Source organism: Arachis stenosperma, chromosome 6 (genome assembly GCF_014773155.1).
Source record: "Arachis stenosperma cultivar V10309 chromosome 6, arast.V10309.gnm1.PFL2, whole genome shotgun sequence".
In the NCBI taxonomy this organism is placed as follows: domain Eukaryota; kingdom Viridiplantae; phylum Streptophyta; class Magnoliopsida; order Fabales; family Fabaceae; genus Arachis; species Arachis stenosperma.
Genome location: NC_080382.1, coordinates 34,459,708 through 34,484,691, shown reverse-complemented (window position 1 = coordinate 34,484,691; position 24,984 = coordinate 34,459,708). Strand labels below are relative to the sequence as shown.

The 24,984-nt window shown below is 40.9% G+C and overlaps 2 non-coding genes across 2 annotated transcripts; one reads left to right on the top strand and one right to left on the bottom strand.

Annotated features, from left to right (window-relative positions):
* Positions 1-3,196: 3,196 nt before the first annotated feature.
* LOC130938578 (small nucleolar RNA R71) lies at positions 3,197-3,304 on the top strand. Its single transcript, XR_009069738.1, has one exon. It is a non-coding gene; the product is annotated as a small nucleolar RNA R71 (small nucleolar RNA).
* A 9,138-nt stretch (positions 3,305-12,442) lies between these two features.
* On the bottom strand, positions 12,443-12,546 carry LOC130937433 (small nucleolar RNA R71). Its single transcript, XR_009068653.1, has one exon. It is a non-coding gene; the product is annotated as a small nucleolar RNA R71 (small nucleolar RNA).
* Positions 12,547-24,984: the final 12,438 nt, after the last annotated feature.

The window sequence follows — 24,984 nt, the reverse complement described above, 5'->3', positions numbered from 1 at the left end:
CTAGAGTAACTTCGGACCGGTTGCTAGTGGGAATGATTGAGCGTTGGATAAACTCCAACCATCCTCTAGCCATGGGCTTGAGGTCATGCCTTCTCAATTGAACCGGCTTCCCTCTTGAATCTCTCTTCCATTGTGCGCCCTCTTCACATATGACTGTGAGGACTTGGTCCAACCTTTGATCAAAGTTGACCCTTCTAGTATAAGGATGTTCATCTCCTTGCATCATGGGCAAGTTGAATGCTAACCTTACATTTTCCGGACTAAAATCCAAGTACTTCCCCTGAACCATTGTAAGATAATTCTTTGGATCCGAGTTCACACTTTGATCATGGTTCTTGGTGATCCATGCATTGGCATAGAACTCTTGAACCATCAAGATTTCGACTTGTTTGAATGGGGTTGGTAAGCACTTCCCAACCTCTTCTTCGGATCTCATGGCGGATCTCCGGATATTCACCCTTTTTGAGTGAAAAGGGGACCTCGGGGATCACCTTCTTCAAGGCCACAATATCATAGAAGTGGTCTTGATGCACCCTTGAGATGAATCTATCCATCTCCCATGACTTGGAGGTGGAAGCTTTTGCCTTCCCTTTCCTCTTTCTAGAGGTTTCTCCGGCCTTGGATGCCATAAATGGTTATGGAAAAACAAAAAGCAATGCTTTTACCACACCAAACTTAAAAGGTTTGCTCGTCCTCGAGCAAAAGAAGAAAGAAGAGAGTAGAAGAAAAAGAAATGAGGAAGAAGGGGGTGGCTTATGTATTCGGCCAAGGAGGGGGAGAAGTGGTGTTTAGGTTGTGTGAAAATGAAGGGGTGAAGAAGGGTTTATATAGGAGAGGGGGGAGATGGGGTTCGGCCATTATGGGTGGGTTTGGGAGGGAAAGTGGTTTGAATTTGAAGGGTGAGGTTGGTGGGGTTTTATGAAGGATGGATGTGAGTGGTGAAGAGAAAGATGGGATTTGATAGGTGAGGGGTTTTTGGGGAAGAGGTATTGAGGTGATTGGTGAATGGGTGAAGAAGAGAGAGAGTGGTGGGGTTGGTGGGGATCCTGTGGGGTCCACAGATCCTGTGGTGTCAAGGAAAAGTCATCCCTGCACCAAATGGCATTCAAAATCACGTTTTGAGCCATTTCTGGCGTTAAACGCCGGGCTGGTGCCCATTCCTTGTGTTTAACGCCAGGTTCTTGCCCTTTCCTGGCGTTTAACGCCAGTCTGGTGCCCCTTTCTGGCGTTAAACGCCCAGAATGGTGCCAGACTGGGCGTTAAACGCCCAACTGCTAGCCTCACTGGCGTTTAAACGCCAGTGGGTTCTTCCTCCAGGGTGTGCTGTTTTTCTTCCTGTTTTTCATTCTGTTTTTGCTTTTTCAATTGATTTTGTGACTTCTCATGATCATCAACCTACAAAAAACATAAAATAACAAAAGAAAATATATAAAATATAATCATTGGGTTGCCTCCCAACAAGCGCTTCTTTAATGTCAGTAGCTTGACAGAGGGCTCTCATGGAGCCTCACAGATACTCAGAGCAATGTTGGAACCTCCCAACACCAAACTTAGAGTTTGAATGTGGGGGTTCAACACCAAACTTAGAGTTTGGTTGTGGCCTCCCAACACCAAACTTAGAGTTTGACTGTGGGGGCTCTGTTTGACTCTGAATTGAGAGAAGCTCTTCATGCTTCCTCTCCATGGTGACAGAGGGATATCCTTGAGCCTTAAACACAAAGGATTCTTCATTCAATTGAATGATCAGTTCACCTCCATCAACATCAATCACAGTCTTTGCTATGGCTAGGAAGGGTCTGCCAAGGATGATGGATTCATCTATGCACTTCCCAGTCTCTAAGACTATGAAATCAGTAGGGATGTAATGGTCTTCAATTTTTACCAAAACATTTTCTACAAGTCCATGAGCTTGTTTTCTTGAGTTGTCTGCCATCTCCAGTGAGATTCTTGCAGCTTGTACCTCAAAGATCCCTAGCTTCTCCATTACAGAGAGAGGCATGAGGTTTACACTTGACCCTAAGTCACACAAGGCCTTCTTGAAGGTCATGGTGCCTATGGTACAAGGTATGGAAAACTTCCCAGGATCTTGTCTCTTTTGAGGTAATTTCTGCCTAGACAAGTCATCCAGTTCTTTGGTGAGCAAAGGAGGTTCACCCTCCCAAGTCTCATTTCCAAATAACTTGTCATTTAGCTTCATTATTGCTCCAAGGTATTTAGCAACTTGCTCTTCAGTGGCATACTCATCCTCTTCAGAGGAAGAATACTCATCAGAGCTCATGAAAGGCAGAAGTAAGTCCAATGGAATCTCTATGGTCTCATTTTGAGTCTCAGATTCCCATGGTTCCTCATTGGGGAACTCAGAGGAGGTCAGTGCACGCCCATTGAGGTCTTTCTCAGTGGCGTTCACTTTCTCTTCTTCCTCTCCAAATTCGGCCATGTTGATGGCCTTGCACTCTCCTTTTGGATTTTCTTCTGTATTGCTTGGAAGAGTACTTGAAGGGAGTTCAGTAATTTTCTTGCTCAGCTGTCCCACTTGTGCCTCCAAATTCCTAATGGAGGACCTTGTTTCAGTCATGAAACTTTGAGTGGTTTTGATTAGATCAGAGACCATGGTTGCTAAGTCAGAGGGGTTCTACTTAGAATTCTCTGTCTGTTGCTGAGAAGATGATGGAAAAGGCTTGCCATTGCTAAACCTGTTTCTTCCACCATTATTGTTGTTGAAACCTTGTTGAGGTTTCTCTTGATTCTTCCATGAGAAATTTGGGTGATTTCTCCACGAAGAATTATAGGTGTTTCCATAGGGTTCTCCTAAGTAATTCACCTCTTCCATTGAAGGGTTCTCAGGATCATAAGCTTCTTCTTCAGATGAAGCATCCTTAGTACTGCTTGGTGCATTTTGCATTCCAGACAGACTTTGAGAAATCAAATTGACTTGTTGAGTCAATATCTTGTTCTGAGCCAGTATGGCATTCAGAGTATCAATCTCAAGAACTCCTTTCTACTAACTAGTCCCATTGTTCACAGGATTCCTTTCAGAAGTGTACATGAATTGGTTATTTGCAACCATTTCAATTAGCTCTTGAGCCTCTGTAGGCGTCTTCTTCAGATGAAGAGATCCTCCAGCAGAGCTATCCAAAGACATCTTGGATGGTTCAGAGAGACCATCATAGAAAATACCTATGATGCTCCATTCAGAAAGCATGTCTGAGGGACACTTTCTGATTAATTGTTTGTATCTTTCCCAAGCTTCATAGAGGGATTCTCCATCCTTCTGTCTGAAGGTTTGGACTTCCACTCTAAGCTTACTCAATTTTTGAGGTGGAAAGAACTTTGCCAAGAAGGCATTGACTAGCTTTTCCCATGAGTCCAGGCTTTCTTTAGGTTGAGAGTCCAACCATATTCTAGCTCTGTCTCTTACAGCAAAAGGGAATAGCATCAGTTTGTAGACCTCAGGGTCAACCCCATTAGTCTTGACTGTGTCACAGATTTGCAAGAATTCAGCTAAAAACTGATGAGGATCTTCCAATGGAAGTCCATGGAACTTGCAATTCTGTTGCATTAGAGAAACTAATTGAGGCTTAAGCTCAAAGTTGTTTGCTCCAATGGCAGGGATAGAGATGCTTCTCCCATAGAAGTCGGGAGTAGGTGCAGTGAAGTCACCCAGCACCTTCCTTGCATTGTTGGCATTGTTATTGTTTTCGGCTGCCATGTCTTCTTCTTTGAAGAATTCGGTCAGGTCCTCAACAGAGAGTTGTGCCTTAGCTTCTCTTAGCTTTCGCTTCAAGGTCCTTTCAGGTTCAGGGTCAGCTTCAACAAGAATGCCTTTGTCCCTGCTCCTGCTCATATGAAAGAGAAGAGAACAAGAAAATATGGAATCCTCTTATGTCACAGTATAGAGATTCCTTGAGGTGTCAGAGGAAAAGAAAAGTAGAAGACCGAAGTAGAAAATTCGAACTTATCAAAGAAGATGGAGTTCGAATTTTGCATTAAGGAATAGTGTTAGTCCATAAATAGAAGGATGTGAGAAGAAGGGAAGTAATTTTCGAAAATTAAGTAAAAGATTTGAAAAAATTTTTTTGAAAAACACTACTTGATTTTCGAAAATAAGAGTGGGAAAGAAATCAAGTGATTTTTGAAAAAGATTTTGAAATTAGGAGTTAAAAAGCTTTGATTGAAAACTATTTTTGAAAAAGATGTGATTAAAAAGATATGATTGAATAGTTATGGTTTTAAAAAGATGTGATTGAGAAAATATGATTTGAAAAATATTTTAAAAAGATTTGATTTTGAAATTAATGACTTGCCTAACAAGAAAAGATATGATTCAAAAATTAAACCTTCCTCAACAGAAAAGGCAACATACTTGAAATTTTGAATCAAATCATTAATTGTTAGAAAGTATCTTTGAAAAAGGAAAGAAATTGATTTTGAAAACATTTGATTGAAAAGATATGATTTGAAAAAGATTTGATTTTGAAAAACTTTGAAAACTTGAAAAAAAAAATTTATTTGAAAACAAAATCTTCCCCCTTGTGCCATCCTGGCGTTAAACGCCCAGAATGGTATCCATTCTGGCGTTTAACGCCCAAATTGCTACCTTTTTGGGCGTTAAACGCCCAACCAGGTACCCTGGCTGGCGTTTAAACGCCAATCTGTCCTTCTTCACTGGGCGTTTTGAACGCACAGCTTTTTCTGTGTAATTCCTCTGCTGCATGTTCTGAATCTTCAGTCCCCTGTACTATTGACTTGAAAATAGAACCAAGATCAAATAAACAAGGCATGCAAGACACCAAACTTAAGATTAGACACTAGACTTAAACAAGAAACATAAAAATTTTTTTTGTTTTTATGATTTTTATAATTTTTTTGTGTTTTTTTGAAAATTATATGGGAAATGAAAAATAAAGGTTTCAGAATTCTCAATTTGGATTCCAGAAATCATTGCAATGTTAGTCTAAGACTCCGGTCCAGGAATTAGACATGGCTTCACAGCCAGCCAAGCTTTCAAAGAAGGCTTCGGTCCAAAACACTAGACATGGCCAATGGCCAGCCAAGCCTTAGCAGATCATTGCTCCAATAACAAGATTGATAGAAATCAACAAGCTATTGTGATGATCAGTTGAAACCTCAGTCCAATAAGATTAGACATGGCTTCTCAGCCAGCCAGATTTCACCAGATCATCATGAAACACTAGAATTTATTCTTAAGAACTCTGAAGAAAAATACCTAATCTAAGCAACAAGATGAACCGTTAGTTGTCCATACTCGAACAATCCCCGGCAACGGCGCCAAAAACTTGGTGCACGAAATTGTGATCACTACTTTTACACAAACAATCCCTAGTAATGGCTCCAAAGACTTGGTGCTCAATACCATGGCATAAACACAACTTCGCACAACTAACCAGCAAGTGCACTGGGTCGTCCAAGTAATAAACCTTACGCGAGTAAGGGTCGATCCCACGGAGATTGTTGGTATGAAGCAAGCTATGGTCACCTTGTAAATCTCAGTCAGGCAGACTCGAATGGGTATAGTGATAAACGAATAAAGCATAAAGATAAAGATAGAGATACTTATGTATATCATTGGTAAGAGCTTCAGATAAGCATATGAAGATGCCTTCCCTTCCGTCTCTCTGCTTTCCTACTGTCTTCATCCAATCCTTCTTACTCCTTTCCATGGCAAGCTCATGTAGGGTTTCACCGTTGTCAGTGGCTACCTCCCATCCTCTCAGTGAAAACGTTGCCTATGCTCTGTCACAACATGGGTAATCAGCTGTCGGTTCTCGGTCAGGCCGGAATAGAATCCATCGATCCTTTTGCGTCTGTCACTAACGCCCCGCCTGCTAGGAGTTTGAAGCACGTCACAGTCATTCAATCATTGAATCCTACTCAGAATACCACAGACAAGGTTAGACCTTCCGGATTCTCTTGAATGCCGCCATCAGTTCTCGCCTATACCACGAAGACTCTGATCTCACGGAATGGCTGGCTCATTTGTCAGACGAGCACTCGGTTGTCAGGCGATCAACCATGCATCGTGTATCAGGAATCCAAGAGATAAACACTAGAGCCTTGATTGCTTGTAGAACAAAAGTGGTTGTCAGTCACCTTGTTCATGAGTGAGAATGATGATGAGTGTCACGGATCATCACATTCATCAAGTTGAAGAACAAGTGATATCTTGGACAAAGAACAAGCGGAATTGAATAGAAGAACAATAGTAATTGCATTAATACTCGAGGTACAGCAGAGCTCCACACCTTAATCTATGGTGTGTAGAAACTCCACCGTTGAAAATACATAAGAACAAGGTCTAGGCATGGCCGTGAGGCCAGCCCCCAATGATCTAAGAACTAGATGTCCAAAGATGATCTAGAGATCTAAAGTGATCAAAAGATTTCAAAGATGAAAATACAATAGTAAAAGGTCCTACTTATAGAAAACTAGTAGCCTAAGGTGTACATAGATGAGTAAATGACATAAAAATCCACTTCTGGGCCCACTTGGTGTGTGCTTGGGCTGAGCAAATGAAGCATTTTCGTGTAGAGACTCCTCTTGGAGTTAAACGCCAGCTTTTATGCCAGTTTGGGCGTTTAACTCCCATTTAGGTGCCAGTTCCGGCGTTTAACGCTGGAATTTCTGTAGGTAACTTTGAACGCCAGTTTGGGCCATCAAATCTTGGGCAAAGTATGGACTATCATATATTGCTGGAAAGCCCAGGATGTCTACTTTCCAACGCCGTTGAGAGCGCGCCAATTGGGCTTCTGTAGCTCCAGAAAATCCACTTCGAGTGCAGGGAGGTCAGAATCCAACAGCATCTGCAGTCCTTTTGAGCCTCTGGATCAGATTTTTGCTCAGATCCCTCAATTTCAGCCAGAAAATACCTGAAATCACAGAAAAACACACAAACTCATAGTAAAGTCCAGAAAAGTGAATTTTAGCTAAAAACTAATAAAAATATACTAAGAACTCAACTAAAACTACTAAAAACATACTAAAAATAATGCCAAAAAGCGTATAAATTATCCGCTCATCAACCAACAACCTTAACTAAATCAGCAATGAAGTGGTTCGACAACTTATCCCCAGGTCGGTAATAGATTTCGATGACCTGGCCAGGAAGTTCCTCACCAGATTTTCTATCCAGAAGGATAAGGTAAAGCATGCCCCAAGCTTGTTAGGAATTAAACAAGAAACGGGGGAAATGCTACGAGACTATATGGAGTGATTTAATAAAGCATGCTTAGAGATACAAAATTTACCTACTAAAGTCGTGATCATGGGGTTAGTTAATGGCCTCAAAGAAGGGCCATTCTCTCAGTCCATATCCAAGCGACACTCGACTTTCCTAAACGAAGTACAAGAGCGGGCAGAAAAATACATTAATATGGAGGAAACTCCCGACTAAGAAAACCACTCCTGAAGACCAACCCACCTTATATACCACGGAAAAAAGAGGAAGAATCCAAGAAGAAGAAAGAATATAACCTGGAGAAGTCTTGAAGATACCACAATTATACTCCCCTTCAAGTCTTTCTAGTGGATATTTACATAGAGATATGGCATACTAAAAAGCTTCCACCTCCTCGATCGATTAAATACAAGAAGGCAGGAAGTCAGACAGAATATTGCAAGTATCATAAACTTTATGGGCATTCCACTAACGACTACTACAATTTAAAGAATGTCATAGAAAAGTTGGCTAGAGAAGGCCAACTAGATAGATACTTGCATGACAGGTCGGTTGACCCGAGAAAAAGAAAAAGAGATAAAGAAAAGGGATGACAAGAACATCCACCTCAAAATCCTGAGTGACACATATATGATTAATGGAGGATTTGTGGGAGGAAGAATATCAAAATCATCACGAAAAATGCATCTAAAAGAGGTGTACCAAGTTGGGGAAGGCAGCAGACTCCCCGACTAGCCCACCATCTCGTTCATTAAAGAGGAAGCTCAAGGGATAACACTTGGACACAACGCTCCCATGGTGATAACAATGATCCTCACCAATGCAAACCTTCATAGAACCTTAGTAGACTAAGGTAGCTTGGTAGATATTCTGTTCAAACATGCTTTCGACAAACTCGGGTTGGAAGAAATGGATCTAAAGGCATATCCAAACAACCTCTTCGGACTAGGGGATACACTGATCCGACTTCTTAGATATATCTCCCTATATACCTCCTTTGGAAAGGGTACAAAGTTGAAAACACTGATCATTGATTACATTGTGATCGATGTAACCTCAGCATACAATGCCTTAATAGGTCGGACCACTTTGAACTGAGTTACAGCCGTTGTCTTCACACCCCATCTGTGCATGAAATTTCTCACAACAGAAGGAATTGCCACCATCAAAGGAGATCAAAAACTAGCATGTAAATGATATAATGAAAGCTTTAATTTAAAAGGCAATCGTGGGGAAAAAGAGATTAATACTATCAACTAGGTGGTCTTCAAACCTGGAAATAACTGCACCCTCAACCTAGAGTCACAGTAGAAGAAGTACAAACTGGAGATCACTCTGAAAAAACAACAAGTATAAGGACTCACTGGGAAGAAGATCTGAAAGAACAGCTCATTAACCTACTAAGAAAAAATTTTGACCTCTTCACCTAGAAAGCCTCCAACATGTCTAGCATAGATCCTGACCTGATATCCCATAAGCTCTCTGTATACCCGGGTTCCCGACCTGTCCAACAAAAGCGTCGGATGCTTGGGCCAGAAAGGTGATGAGCGGATAAATTGTACGCTTTTTGGCATTGTTTTTAGTATGTTTTTAGTAGTTTTAGTTGAGTTTTTATTATATTTTTATTAGTTTTTAGTTAAAATTCACTTTTCTGGACTTTACTATGAGTTTGTGTGTTTTTCTGTGATTTCAGGTATTTTCTGGCTGAAATTGAGGGATCTGAGCAAAAATCTGATCCAGAGGTTCAAAAGGATTGCAGATGCTGTTGGATTCTGACCTCCCTGCACTCGAAGTGAATTTTCTGGAGCTACAGAAGCCCAATTGGCGCGCTCTCAACGGCGTTGGAAAGTAGACATCCTGGGCTTTCCAGCAATATATGATAGTCCATACTTTGCCCAAGATTTGATGGCCCAAACCGGCGTTCAAAGTCACCCTCAGAATTCCCAGCGTTAAACGCCCAAACTGGCACAAGAATGGGAGTTAAACGCCCAAACTGGCACCAAAACGGGAGTTAAACGCCAAGAAGAGTCTCTACACGAAAAATGCTTCATTGCTCAGCCCAAGCACACACCAAGTGGGCCCAGAAGTGGATTTTTATGTCATTTACTCATCATTGTACACCTTAGGCTACTAGTTTTCTATAAGTAGGACCTTTTTACTATTGTATTTTCATCTTGGTTCTTCTGGTTCCCTCTCTAGGGGCCGAAACCAATGATCACTTTTGTTCTTATGTATTTTCAACGGTGGAGTTTCTACACACCATAGATTAAGGTGTGGAGCTCTGCTGTACCTCGAGTATTAATGCAATTACTATTGTTCTTCCATTCAATTCCGCTTATTCTTTATCCAAGATATCACTTGTTCTTCAATATGATGAAGGTGATGATTGACGCCCATCACCATTCTCACCCATGAACAAGGTGACTGACAACCATTCTTGTTCTACAAGCATCTGAGGCTTAGTGAATGTCTCTTGGATTCCTGATTGCACGATGCATGGTTGATCGCCTGACAACCGAGTGCTCGCCTGACAAACGAGCCAACCATTCCGTGAGATCAGAGTCTTCGTGGTATAGGCAGGACCTGATGGCAGCATTCAAGAGAATCCAGAAGGTCTAACCTTGTCTGTGGTATTCTGAGTAGGATTCAATGATTGAATGACTGTGACGTGCTTCAAACCTGTAACCTACTGGGCGTTAGTGACAGACGCAAAAGAGTGATTCTATTCTGGTAGGGGAGGGAACCAAACCGGTGATTGGCAGCACTGTGACAGAGTGCGTGCATTAGCTTTCACTGCGCGGATGGGAGGTAGCTGCTGACAACAGTGAAACCCTACACGAGCTTGCCATGGAAAGGAGTAAGAAGGATTGGATGAAGACAGTAGGAAAGCAGAGAGACGGAAGGGAAGGCATCTTCATACACTTGTCTGAAGCTCTTACACCAATGATGTACATAAGTATCCCTATCTTTATCTTTTATGTTATTTTCGTTCATCACTATACCCATTTGAGTCTGCCTGACTGAGATTTACAAGATGACCATAGCTTGCTTCATACCACCAATCTCCGTGGGATCGACCCTTACTCGCGTAAGGTTTATTACTTGGACGACCCAGTGCACTTGCTGGTTAGTTGTGCGAAGTTGTAGTGATCACAATTTCGTGCACCAAGTTTTTGGCGCCGTTGCCGGGGATTGTTCTTGTGTATGGACAACTGACGGTTCATCTTGTTGCTTAGATTAGGTATTTTTTTTTTCAGAGTTCTTTAAGGATGAATTCTAGTGTTTCAAGGTGATGTTCTTATCATCACCAAAGCTGATTGATCATCATCAATTTAGCTCTTGAATGCAATGTCCTGCTGAAGCTTAGCCGGCCATGTCTAATTTCTTTAGACTAAAGCTTTAGACTAACATTGCATGATTCCTGGAATTCTCATTAAGAATTTTGATACCTTTATTTTCCTTTTCACTTAATTTTCGAAAAAACCAAAAAAAATTACAAATCATAAAATCCAAAAATATTTCTTGTTTGAGTCTAGAGTCTCATCTTAAGTTTAGTGTCAATTGCATGTTTCTGTTCTTACTGCATTCATGCATGTGTCTTCATTAATCTTCAAGTTGTTCTTGATGATTTTCTTGTTTTGATCTTTGAATTCTATTGACTTGAGTGTTTTGTTGTTTCTCATATGCATTCTCATTTTGTTAGTGTCAGTAGTGTACAAACTACTAAGTTTGGTGTCTTGCATGCATTGTTATTTGATTTTAATTGCATTTTGATTATTCCTCATTATTAAAAATCCAAAAATATTTTTAATTTGTGTCTTTTCAAGTCAATAATACAGAGAATTGAAGATTCAGAACATACTGCAGAGGAATTATACAGAAAAAGCTGGGCATTCAAAAATGCCCAGTGAAGAAGACAGACTGGCGTTTAAACGCCAGCCAGGGTGCCTGGCTGGGCGTTTAACGCCCAAAAGGGTAGTAGTTTGGGCGTTAAACGCCAGAATGTGCACATTCTGGGCGTTTAACGCCAGGATGGCAAAGGGGGAAGATTTTTTTTTCAAAATCAATTTTTTTCAAGTTTTCAAAGTTTTTCAAAATCAAATCTTTTTCAAATCATATCTTTTCAATCAAATGTTTTCAAAATCAATTTCTTTCCTTTTTCAAAGATACTTACTAACAATTAATGATTTGATTGAACATTTTTTGCCTTTTCTGTTAAGGAAGGTTTTATGTTTGAATCATATCTTTTCTTGTTAGGCAAGTCATTAATTTTTAAAATCAAATCTTTTTAAAATGTTTTTCAAATCATATTTTTTAAATCACATCTTTTTAAAATCAATCATATCTTTTTAATGACATCTTTTCCAAAATAGTTTTCAAATCAAATCTTTTTAACTTCTAATTTCAAAATCTTTTTCAAAAATCACTTTATCTCTTTCTCACTCTTATTTTCGAAAATCAATTTGTGTTTTTCAAAAATATTTTCAAAATCTTTTACTTAATTTTCGAAAATTACTTCCCTTCTTCTCACATCCTTCTATTTTTGGACTAACTCTATTCCTTAATGCAAAATTCGAACTCCATCTTCTTTGATAAGTTCGAATTTTCTACTTCTGTCTTCCATTTTTCTTCCTCTGACACCTCAAGGAATCTCTATACTGTGACATAGAGGATTCCATATTTTCTTGTTTTCTTCTCTTTCATATGAGCAGGAACAAAGACAAAGGCATTCTTGTTGAAGCTGACCCTGAACCTTAAAGGACCTTGAAGAGAAAGCTAAGAGAAGCCAAAGCACAACTCTCTTTAGAGGACCTGACCGAATTCTTCAAAGAAGAAGAAGACATGGCAGCCGAAAACAACAACAATGCCAACAATGCAAGGAAGGTGCTTGGTGACTTTACTGCACCTACTCCTGATTTCTATGGGAGAAGCATCTCTATCCCTGCCATTGGAGCAAACAACTTTGAGCTTAAGCCTCAATTAGTTTCTCTAATGCAACAGAATTGCAAGTTCCATGGACTTCCAATGGAAGATCCTCATCAGTTTTTAGCTGAATTCTTGCAAATCTGTGACACAATCAAGACTAATGGGGTAGACCCTGAGGTCTATAGACTGATGCTATTCCCTTTTGCTGTAAGAGACAGAGCTAGAATATGGTTGGACTCTCAACCTAAAGAAAGCCTGGACTCTTGGGAAAAGCTAGTCAATGCCTTCTTGGCAAAGTTCTTTCCACCTCAAAAATTGAGTAAGCTTAGAGTGGAAGTCCAAACCTTCATACAGAAGGATGGAGAATCCCTCTATGAAGCTTGGGAAAGATACAAACAATTAATCAGAAAATGTCCATCTGACATGCTTTCTGAATGGAGCATCATATGTATTTTCTATGATGGTCTCTCTGAACTATCCAAGATGTCTTTGGATAGCTCTGCTGGAGGATCTCTTCATCTGAAGAAGACGCCTACAGAGGCTCAAGAACTAATTGAAATGGTTGCAAATAACCAATTCATGTATACTTCTGAAAGGAATCCTGTGAACAATGGGACTAGTCAGAAGAAAGGAGTTCTTGAGATTGACACTCTGAATGCCATATTGGCTCAGAATAAAATATTGACTCAACAAGTCAATTTGATTTCTCAAAGTCTGACTGGAATGCAGAATGCACCAAGCAGTACTAAGGATGCTTCATCTGAGGAAGAAGCCTATAATCCTGAGAACCCTTCAATGGAAGAGGTGAATTACCTAGGAGAACCCTATGGAAACACCTATAATTCTTCATGGAGAAATCACCCAAATTTCTCATGGAAGAATCAAGAGAAACCTCAACAAGGTTTTAACAACAACAATGGTGGAAAAAACAGGTTTAGCAATGGCAAGCCTTCTCCATCATCTTCTCAGCAACAGACAGAGAGTTCTAAGCAGAGTACTTCTGACTTAGCAACAATGGTCTCTGATCTAATAAAGACCACTCAAAGTTTCATGACTGAAACAAGGTCCTCCATTAGGAATTTGGAAGGACAAGTGGGTCAGCTGAGTAAGAAAATTACTGAACTCCCTCCTAGTACTCTCCCAAGCAATACAGAAGAAAATCCAAAAGGAGAGTGCAAAGCCATAAACATGGCCGAATTTGGAGAGGAAAGAGAGGAAGTGGACGCCACTGAGGAAGGCCTCAATGGGCGTGCACTAGCCTCAACTGAGTTCCCCAATGAGGAACCATGGGAATCTGAGGCTCAAAATGAGACCATAGAGATTCCATTGGACTTACTTCTGCCATTCATGAGCTCTGATGAGTATTCTTCCTCTGAAGAGGATGAGTATGTCACTGAGGAGCAAGTTGCTAAATACCTTGGAGCAATCATGAAGCTAAATGACAAGTTATTTGGAAATGAGACTTGGAAGGATGAACCACCTTTGCTCACCAAAGAACTGGATGACTTGTCTAGGCAGAAACTGCCTCAAAAGAGGCAGGATCCTGGGAAGTTTTCTATACCTTGTACCATAGGCACCATGACCTTCAAGAAGGCCTTGTATGACTTAGGGTCAAGTGTAAACCTCATGCCCCTCTCTGTAATGGAGAAATTAGGGATCTTTGAGGTACAAGCTGCAAGAATCTCATTAGAGATGGCAGACAATTCAAGAAAACAAGCTCATGGACTTGTAGAGAATGTTTTGGTGAAGATTGAAGACCATTACAACCCTACTGACTTCATAGTCCTAGAGACTGGGAAGTGCATGGATGAATCCATCATCCTTGGCAGACCCTTCCTAGCCACAGCAAAGGCTGTGATTGATGTTGATGGAGGTGAACTGATCATTCAAGTGAATGAAGAATCCTATGTGTTTAAGGCTCAAGGATATCCCTCTGTCACCATGGAGAGGAAGCTTGAAGAGCTTCCCTCAAATCAGAGACAAATAGAGCCCCCACAGTCAAACTCTAAGTTTGGTGTTGGGAGGCCACAACCAAACTCTAAGTTTGGTGTTGAACCCCCACATTCAAACTCTAAGTTTGGTGTTGGGAGGTTTCAACATTGCTCTGATCATTTGTGAGGCTCCATGAGAGTCCTCTGTCAAGCTAATGACATTAAAGAAGCGCTTGTTGGGAGGCAACCCAATGTTTTATAATTAACTATTTCCTTTTGTTATTTTATCTTTTTTTGTAGGTTGATGATCATAAGAAGTCACAAAATCAATTGAAAAAGCAAAAACAGAATGAAAAACAGGAAGAAAAATAGCACACCCTGGAGGAAGAACTCACTGGCGTTTAAACGCCAGTGAGGCTAGCAGTTGGGCGTTTAACGCCCAGTCTGGCACCATTCTGGGCGTTTAACGCCAGAAAGGGGCACCAGACTGGCGTTAAACGCCAGGAAGGGGCAAGAACCTGGCGTTAAACGCCAGGAATGGGCATCAGCCCGGCGTTTAACGCCAGAATTGGCTCAAAACGTGATTTTGATGCCATTTGGTGCAGGGATGACTTTTCCTTGACACCTCAGGATCTGTGGACCCCACAGGATCCCCACCAACCCCACCACTCTCTCTCTTCTTCTTCACCCATTCACCAATCACCTCAACATCTCTTTCTCTTCACCACTCACATCCATCCTTCATAAACCACCACTTCTCCCCCTTTTTTTGGCCGAACCACAAAGCCATCTCCCTCTCCCCCATTTCTTCTTCTTCTACTCTCTTCTTCTTCTTTTGCTCGAGGACGAGCAAACCTTTTAAGTTTGGTGTGGTAAAAGCATTGCTTTTTGTTTTTCCATAACCATTTATGGCATCCAAAGCCGGTTCAACTGAGAAGGCATGACCTCAAGCCCATCACTAAGAAGAAGATGGAGCAAACAAGAGACCCCTCTCATCAAGAAATCCCTGAGATACCTCAAGGGATGCACTTTCCTCCACAAGACTACTGGGAGCAAATTAACACCTCCCTAGGAAAGTTAAGTTCTAACATGGGACAACTAAGGGTGGAGCACCAAGAACATGCCATCCTCCTCCATGAAATTGGAGAAGATCAAAGGATCATGAGAGAGGAGCAACAAAGACAAGGAAGAGACATTGAGGAGCTCAAGCACTCCATAGGATCTTCAAGAGGAAGAACAAGCCGCCATCACTAAGGTGGACCCGTTCTTTAATCTCCTTGTTCTTTATTTTCTGTTTTTCGAATTTTTATGCTTATGTTTATCCATGTTTGTGTCTTATGATCATTAGTGTCTTAGTGTCTATGCCTTAAAGCTGTGAATATGAATCCATCACCTTTCTTAAATGAAAACTGTTTTTATCACAAAAGAACAAGAAGTACAGGATTTCAAATTCATCTTTAAAACTAGCTTAATTAGTTTGATGTGGTGGCAACACTTTTGTTCTCTGAATGTATGCTTGAACAGTGCATATGTCTTTTGAATTTGTTGTTCATGAATGTTAAAGTTGTTGGCTCTTGAAAGAATGATGAAAAAGGAGACATGTTACTGAGGATCTGAAAAATCATAAAAATGATTCTTGAAGCAAGAAAAAGCAGTGAATACAAAAGAAAAAAAAAAGAAGGAGAAAAATGAAAAAAAAGGGGGAGAAAAAGCAAAAGAAAGAAAAAGAAAGAAATAAAGTTGTGATCCAAGAGTGTGCTTAAGAACCCTGGACACCTCTAATTGGGGACTCTAGCAAAGCTGAGTCACAATCTGAAAAGGTTCACCCAATTATGTGTCTGTGGCATGTATGTATCCGGTGGTAATACTGGAAGACAGAGTGCTTTGGGCCACGGCCAAGACTCAATAAGGAGCTGTGTTCAAGGATCATCATACTTAACTAGGAGAATCAATAACACTATCTGGATTCTGAGTTCCTAAAGAAGCCAATCATTCTGAACCTCAGAGGATAAAGTGAGATGCCAAAACTGTTCGGAGACAAAAAGCTACTAGTCCCGCTCATCTAATTTGGAGCTTAGTTTCATTGATAATTTGGAGTCTATAGTATATTCTCTTCTTTTTATCTTATTTGATTTTCAGTTGCTTGGGGACAAGCAACAATTTAAGTTTGGTGTTGTGATGAGCGGATAAATTGTACGCTTTTTGGCATTGTTTTTAGTATGTTTTTAGTAGTTTTAGTTGAGTTTTTATTATATTTTTATTAGTTTTTAGTTAAAATTCACTTTTCTGGACTTTACTATGAGTTTGTGTGTTTTTCTGTGATTTCAGGTATTTTCTGGCTGAAATTGAGGGATCTGAGCAAAAATCTGATCCAGAGGTTCAAAAGGACTGCAGATGCTGTTGGATTCTGACCTCCCTGCACTCAAAGTGGATTTTCTGGAGCTACAGAAGCCCAATTGGCGCGCTCTCAACGGCGTTGGAAAGTAGACATCCTGGGCTTTCCAGCAATATATGATAGTTCATACTTTGCCCAAGATTTGATGGCCCAAACCGGCGTTCAAAGTCACCCTCAAAATTCCCAGCGTTAAACGCCCAAACTGGCACAAGAATGGGAGTTAAACGCCCAAACTGGCACCAAAACGGGAGTTAAACGCCAAGAAGAGTCTCTACACGAAAAATGCTTCATTGCTCAGCCCAAGCACACACCAAGTGGGCCCGGAAGTGGATTTTTATGTCATTTACTCATCATTGTACACCTTAGGCTACTAGTTTTCTATAAGTAGGACCTTTTTACTATTGTATTTTCATCTTGGTTCTTCTGGTTCCCTCTCTAGGGGCCGAAACCAATGATCACTTTTGTTCTTATGTATTTTCAACGGTGGAGTTTCTACACACCATAGATTAAGGTGTGGAGCTCTGCTGTACCTCGAGTATTAATGCAATTACTATTGTTCTTCCATTCAATTCCGCTTATTCTTTATCCAAGATATCACTTGTTCTTCAATATGATGAAGGTGATGATTGACACCCATCACCATTCTCACCCATGAACAAGGTGACTGACAACCATTCTTGTTCTACAAGCATCTGAGGCTTAGTGAATGTCTCTTGGATTCCTGATTGCACGATGCATGGTTGATCGCCTGACAACCGAGTGCTCGCCTGACAAACGAGCCAACCATTCCGTGAGATCAGAGTCTTCGTGGTATAGGCAGGACCTGATGGCAGCATTCAAGAGAATCCGGAAGGTCTAACCTTGTCTGTGGTATTCTGAGTAGGATTCAATGATTGAATGACTGTGACGTGCTTCAAACCTGTAACCTACTGGGCGTTAGTGACAGACGCAAAAGAGTGATTCTATTCCGGTAGGGGAGGGAACCAAACCGGTGATTGGCAGCACTGTGACAGAGTGCGTGCATTAGCTTTCACTGCGCGGATGGGAGGTAGCTGCTGACAACAGTGAAACCCTACACGAGCTTGCCATGGAAAGGAGTAAGAAGGATTGGATGAAGACAGTAGGAAAGCAGAGAGACGGAAGGGAAGGCATCTTCATACACTTGTCTGAAGCTCTTACACCAATGATGTACATAAGTATCCCTATCTTTATCTTTTATGTTATTTTCGTTCATCACTATACCCATTTGAGTCTGCCTGACTGAGATTTACAAGATGACCATAGCTTGCTTCATACCACCAATCTCCGTGGGATCGACCCTTACTCGCGTAAGGTTTATTACTTGGACGACCCAGTGCACTTGCTGGTTAGTTGTGCGAAGTTGTAGTGATCACAATTTCGTGCACCAAAAGGACACAAGTCATGGAAGAGAAAATGCAAGCGTTGCTGGAAGTAGGGTTCATAAGGGAGGTGAAGTATCCATTGTGGCTAGTTAATATCGTTCTGGTGAAAAAACAAAACAAAAAATGGAGGATGTGTGCTGATTATACCAACCTCAGTAAAGCCTGTCCGAAGGAACCATATCCTCTGTCTTTCTTGGATGCCTTCTCGGGATACAACTAAATCCCGATGTACAAGCTAGACCAGGAGAAAACTTTGTTCATAACTCCAAAAGCCAACTATTGCTACATAGTGATGCCTTTTGGGTTGAAGAATGCTAGACCCACGTACCAGAGGCTGATGAATAAAGTATTTTCTTCTCACCCAGAAGAACTCATGGAAGTGTATGCAGATGACATGCTCGTCAAAATCAAAGAGAACTCAATACTGCTATCTGATCTTTCTGAGGTGTTTTCTACAATAAGAAAGCATGGGATGAGGCTAAACCCCTCAAAATGCACCTTCGTAGTAGAAGTAGGAAAGTTCTTGGACTTCATGCTAACTCAAAAAGGCATAAAGGCGAACCCAGATAAATGTCAAGCCATACTCAACATGAAAAGCCCGACCTGTCTCAAAGAGGTCCAAAAATTAAATTGAAGGTTGGTAGCTCTATCCAGATTTCTAGAAGGGTCTGCTATGAAATCATTACCCTTATATTCTATTCTCAGAAGGGGGAAGCATTTCGAGTGGACTCCAAAATGTGAGCAGGCCTTCTAAGACTTCAAAACCTTCCTGGATCAACCTTCCATACTTACCCGACCTATTAAGGGTGAAGAACTCGTACTGTACATAGCAGTAGCAAGCCGAGTTATATCTTCGGCTTTGATCCATGAATATACAAAGGGGACGAAGCCTATCTACTTTGTCAGCAAAGCCCTACAGGGGGCAAAGCTGAACTATCAAAGGATAGAAAAGTTCGTGTATGCACTTATCCTCACCTCTCGAAGGCTTTGACCTTATTTTCAAGCCCATACTATAAAGATGCGTACCAACCAACCGATGAAACACATCTTGTAAAAGACGGATCTAGTAGGGCAGATGTCGCAATAGGCTATAAAACTGTTCGAGTTCGATCTAAAGTACGAAACCTGGACAGCTATCAAGTCCCAGTGTCTCGCCGATTTCGTTGTTGAATATACAAAAACTCATAGAAGCCCAATTACATGAAGCTTGTATGTAGATGGGTTGTCAAATAAAGTTGGCAGTGGGCAGGAGTTATCCTGGAAAATGACCAAGGAACTCGAATAGAACTCTCCTTAAGATTCGAGTTTCCGGCTTCTGATAACCAAGCAGAATATGAAGCCTTACTTGCTGGCTTAAAGCTAGCCAAATAAGTGGGGGCAAAAAAGCTGATAGTGTTTAATGACTCTTAAGTGATAACTTCACAAATCAATGGTACTTATCAAGCCAAACGCCTCACCATGAAGAGGTGCTTGGATGAAGCAAGAGAACAACTAGCGCACGTCTCAGAAGGAGAAGTCTAGCATATAGCTCGGGAATCAAATGCCCGAGCTGATACCATCTCCAAACTAGCCAGCACCAAGCCAGGGGACAATAATAGAAGTTTCATTCAGGAAACTCTACATGCACTATCAGTATTAAAGGGAGACGACAACTCGAATATAATGACAATATCCAATCAAAATTTAAGATGGATAACCCTAGAGTCAAATATCTTAAATTTGATGTCCTCCCTGAAAACAAAAAAGAGGCACAAAACTACATGCTAGTCCACAATGTTCTATACAAAAGAGGAATATCCATTCCCCTCCTAAAATGTGTTCCGACCTCTAACACTAAAGAGGTCCTAGAGGTAGTACACAATGGTATATGTGAAAACCACTTGGGAGCTCGGTCACTAGCTAAGAAAGTGATCCGAGCTGGCTTCTTCTAGCTGACCTTACAAAAGGAGGCAGCTGAGTTTGTACAAAAATGCCCGCCTTGCCAGAAGCATGCCAACTTTCATCTTGCACCTCCTAAAGAGCTTATTAGCGTCACCTCACTATAGCCATTTGCAAAAATGGGACCTCGACCATTTCCTCGACACCTTACATTAATTTGTACCTTTGGGGATCAACTACTTTACTAAATAGATCCAAGAAGAACCACTAGAAACCATTACCGCCCAAAGAAGTCGGAGGTTCCTTTATAAGAATATTATCACAAGGTTTGGAGTACCCCACTCCATCACCACTAATAATGGAACTCAGTTTACCGACTCAACCATCAGAAATTTGGTGGTCGACTTAAAAATAAAGCACCAATTCACATCAGTCGAACACCCTCAGGCCAATAGACAAGCTGAAGCTGCCAACAAGGTTATACTGGTCGGGTTAAAACACCGATTACAAGAGTCAAAGGGAGCATGGGCAGACGAGCTTCCTCAAGTCCTATGGGCATATCGGACAACCCCTCATTCCACAATAAGAGAGTCGCCTTTCCAACTTGCTTACGGAATAGAAGCCATGATCCCAATAGAAATCATTGAGGAATCACCGAGGGTTATATTCTACAATGAAGGGGGCCAATACCCATGTACAAAAGGAAGAGCTCGCAATCCTTCCAGAAGTTTGAAAAAGATCTCAGATTAGAGAAGAGGCACTAAAGCAAAGGATGACCCTAAGGTATAACCATAAGGTTATCAAGAGAAGCTTCATCACCAATAACCTCTTGCTTATCCAAAATGACATCGAAGTTCAGAAGCCAGGCGAAGGAAAGCTATCAGCAAATTGGAAAGGACCCTATAATATTGTTGAAGTCTTAGGGAAAGGTTACTACAAAGTGTCCGACCTCCAAGGACGGGAGCTCTCGAGGTCGTGGCACGCGTGTAACCTAAAGAAATATTACAGTTAGGAAGTAAGCATTGGTCCTTGGTGTACTCTTTTTCTAGCCTTAAGATTTTTTCCCTAAAAAAGGATTTTTTTTTTCTAAAGACGGATTTTAATGAGGCACCAAAGTAAGGGCTAAGGGTATTTAAACCCTTATTTAGTATGCTTATATAAAGGAATTTTTCAATTATTAATGAAATTTTCATTCTTATTCAAAAAAGTTTTCCTATCAAAACATATTAATTTAAGCTCAACAAACTGCAAAAATCATTGCTCGACCTATAATAGTCGGCAAGATGAAGCGACAAGGTACAAATTAATGTAAAAAGTTATATAAACAACTCGTGAAAACCGAACTCAATAGTAAGGCGGAATAAAAACAAAGTGTGGAAGTAACTTAACAATGTCTGACTACATGAAGTCAAAACTAAGAAAGGAAACTCAGAAACTAGTAAAGGAATTCATTATTTATCATAAAAAATGCTAATCAAAGCAGAAAAGCAGAAAAGTTATATCTAGCTTCTAAGATCCAACTTCACTTGCTCAAAAGCAGAAAAGTTTCTTAAAAGATCAAAAAAGTTATTTGAATACTAAAATCTGCCAAAAGATGCAACTAAAAGAAAGTGTTCCAAAAAACTACTAACTATTACAAAAAAATAAATTGTGTAAAGCCCAAAAGTCGGGCCATTTCAAAACATTACTAAAATAGAATTACAAAGAAACAAAGAAGTAGTGCCAAGCAATGGGTTGAGATCTTCACCAATCTCGATAACTTTATCTCGAACAGAAGGGGTTGGAGGATGTACTGAGACCAAAATAGTAGGGATGAGACCAGGAGGTGAGGAAGGGGCCTCAACATTAACAATCTTGGGCTGGACCTTGGGAATCCAGGAAACCTCACCGCCTTGAGTCTTCGGATTGCGAACAGACCACACCTCCTCGTCTTTAGGAGTACGAACGATCTTGCCATCTATAACGATATTGTCCTGACTGAATAAAGAGAGGTCGAGGTCGGGGGCAAGGACCTGAACTTTAGACTTCAAATTCTCAAACCTTTCGTCCCTTCCTACAGCTACGGACTCTTGACGAGCTGCATACTCCTCTCGGACACTCTTCAAATCCTCTTAGAGGTCAAGCTTTTTCCTATAAACTTGGGTATAACTCTCCTCCACCCTCTTCTTAATACCATCTACCATGCTTGCAGCAGCCTCGACCGCTTTTTGCTTGGGCTCGAGTCTTTTCCAAATCGAACATAAGTTCGGCCCTCTCCTCCTCTAACTCTTCTTTCAACCCCTTTAATCTCTTCGCCTTAGCTCGGGTGTCCCCCAAAGAACTTTGAGTGGTGTTCAGGGGAGTTTTTCTCAGTTCCTTAGCTAGGGAAGTACATACACCCGCAAGTCGGATACCGTTGCGAGCCATAAGATTCAGGTGGTTTTGAATAGTCACGTCATCCATACCAATATGGTTGTGAGGAAGGATATTCTTTTCACTCCAGGTGAATTTGTCAAACCCTTTGTCATAAATACTCACCTCCCCAGAAGTCTTTTGCTTCTTGAGAGGAGGTTCTGAAGATGGAGGAAGAGGTGGTGCAGCAAAACTCTCTAGAGGAGGGTCAAGTGGGATCAGCCGACTTCTCGGGGTAAGAATGACCTTCTTTTGAGCTAAAAGGCCTGAATCCGACTTCTTATGGGTTGACTTAGAGTAAGTACCCCAGCTTCTTTGTCTTGAAGACTTCAGGCCATGATTGTCTTCCGAGGTTGGTGAAGATGTTCCATCGCCACATTCTTAGGAGCCATGGTATCTACAAGATAAAAATAAAAGTCCATAGAAAATAAAGTACAACTAGAAACAGTGAGAGCTAAAGGTTGAAAAGCAACCTAGCTTGGACTGAAGCTAATCGAGGTCTCCTAGAAATTTCTGTGTCCAAATAAGGAGCCCGACCCCAGTACTCTTGCAACACATTAATGAAAGATTTTTTGACCTCATCTAAGTTATCTACACTATACTTAGTTATAACAGGTTTCTCTTGCCAGTACAAGGGAACGGAGGGCTCATCATTCTTATCTAGATAGAAAGGCCGGGCACCCTCTACAGAATGGATTTTAAAGAAATAATTCTTGAAATCATGAAAAGACTCCTCAAAAATGGAAAAAACTTTTCTATCCTAGATAGCACGAAAGAAAAACCAAGAAGCATTTCATTTCAATGTCCCGGGTTTGGTCAAAACAAACATTTAAAACAAGACCATAGTAGAAGGCCAGACCTCAAGTTCTCAGAAGAGAAGCTGGAATATCTTTAAGAATGCCCAAGAATTCGGGTGAAGCTGAGAATGAGCAACTTTACAAGCCCAAAAAATGTTTGATTCAAAATTGATAAAAGGGAGTGGAACACCTAACTTTGAGAAAAAGCAATCGTAGGCGTAAAAGAAAGGGCATTTCGAGCTATCTAGAGGAGGAAAACATATTCTATCTTCGGGATCGGGCACTACTAGCTCGTAATTTCTCTCATCCTCTCTGTTCTCATAAATTTTATGGTGTTTACGAAACTCCTCACAATATTACTTATCAACTACGGGGACACAAGAAAGAACAGAGTTATCTGTAAGACCCCGAATTTCGAAAAGTTATTAATAAATTATTTATGATCCATTATATTTATTTAAGATCATATTTTTGGATATTTTTATACATAAGTTGAGTAAATTCTTATTTATTATTTAGAGTTCTTATCATTGAAAAATAACGAGTATTTTATATGCTTTGATTTTAATATATAAACTTTTAACCTTATTTTATAAATAAAAGAGAATTAATATACTTATCCCCAACTTTTATTAAATTTGTATTTAACTGAAAATAATTTACAAATTAGTAATTAAAAGGTATTTTTTTAAGATAGATACTTTATATTTAATTTGGTTTTTAATTATTATTCTATCTTTTCATTTATTTTATAAAATTATGTTATTACCCTTATTTTTATTAAAATTTCCTAATCTACCCCAAACCCTAAGTAAACGACACTCCCCCCACCCCTCCTCACAGACGACACTCACCCAACAAGCACACACACACTGAAACAATGAAAGAAGAAAAAGACAGAAGAAAGGGAAAGGGGGAAGAGGGAGGTCCGAGAGGGAGAGAGTGCAGAGGATGAGTGAGCTGCTACGGAGGAGAAGGAGGGGAAAAGAGGCGGAGCTATCCGTGTCACCAGCCAGCGTCGCACCACCACGACGCTGCTCCGGACCGCTGCCTTGCCAGAGCCACGTTGTCGTCTCGCAATTGTCATCGTCAAAAAGCAGAGACGCGCGCAGGGGGGTGCCGCCACTGACCTCGCATCCATCGCCACCGACCACGAGCCGGTGAGGGAGGAAGACGTCACCACCATTCATGCATGCTTCTGCCACCGTGAAGTGCGTCGCCGGGAAAAGGAGCCAATGCGAGGAGAGCCGCGTGTGAAGGAGAGAGAGAGAGATCCGAGACTGAGCTGGTTCCTCTCACCGCCGATCTGCCTAGCCGCTGTCGTATGGTCCGTCGCCGCCGCTAGTGATGGGTGGCCGAGCCTTTGCCACCGAGAAACGCTGCTGCCATCACCAACGACCACCGCTGGTAAGTTTTTGAGTAATGGATTTCGTTTCTTTTGAGTTCTGGAAATGTTACAATCACTGCATGTTGGTTTCGATTGTCGTCGTCGAAATCGAGTCGATGCTGTCGCGTGAGGTGGCTGCTGGGGCCGCTGCGTGAGGTGGCTGCCGTGGCCACTGCCGAACCGGTTCAGAGACCGCCGTTGCTTCATTTTCGTATTACAGTAAGTATTTCTGTTTCGAAGACCCCGCATTAGTGTTCTGTTACGTGTATAAAGTCTTTGCGATATTAATGTTTTTTGGAATTAGAAATCAAGTTTGCATGTTATGATTGAGGTTGTTCTGCTATTGAGAAAGCAAACAAAGCTGAGATTTCGGTTGCCTTTGATTTCGGGCTGAGCAAAAAGAGTTTAGCTGACACATTTGGGTTATGGTTTCGCTTATCGAGGTAGGGGCCTTTTTCAGAGAACTATACTTTATAATTTGGAATTGTTATATATGGATACTAATGTGAGAAATATATCTTTAGTGATGGTATAAGTCTTATGTATTGTTTCATTTTCTTGGTTGGATATGAATGTTTATTTGACTGGATTATTGTTTGGTTTTTTTAAACGGACAGTTCTTGAAGTTGTTTCCTTAAATTTTTTAAATTGAGTTAAATTTGTTGAAAATGAAGTTGTTTC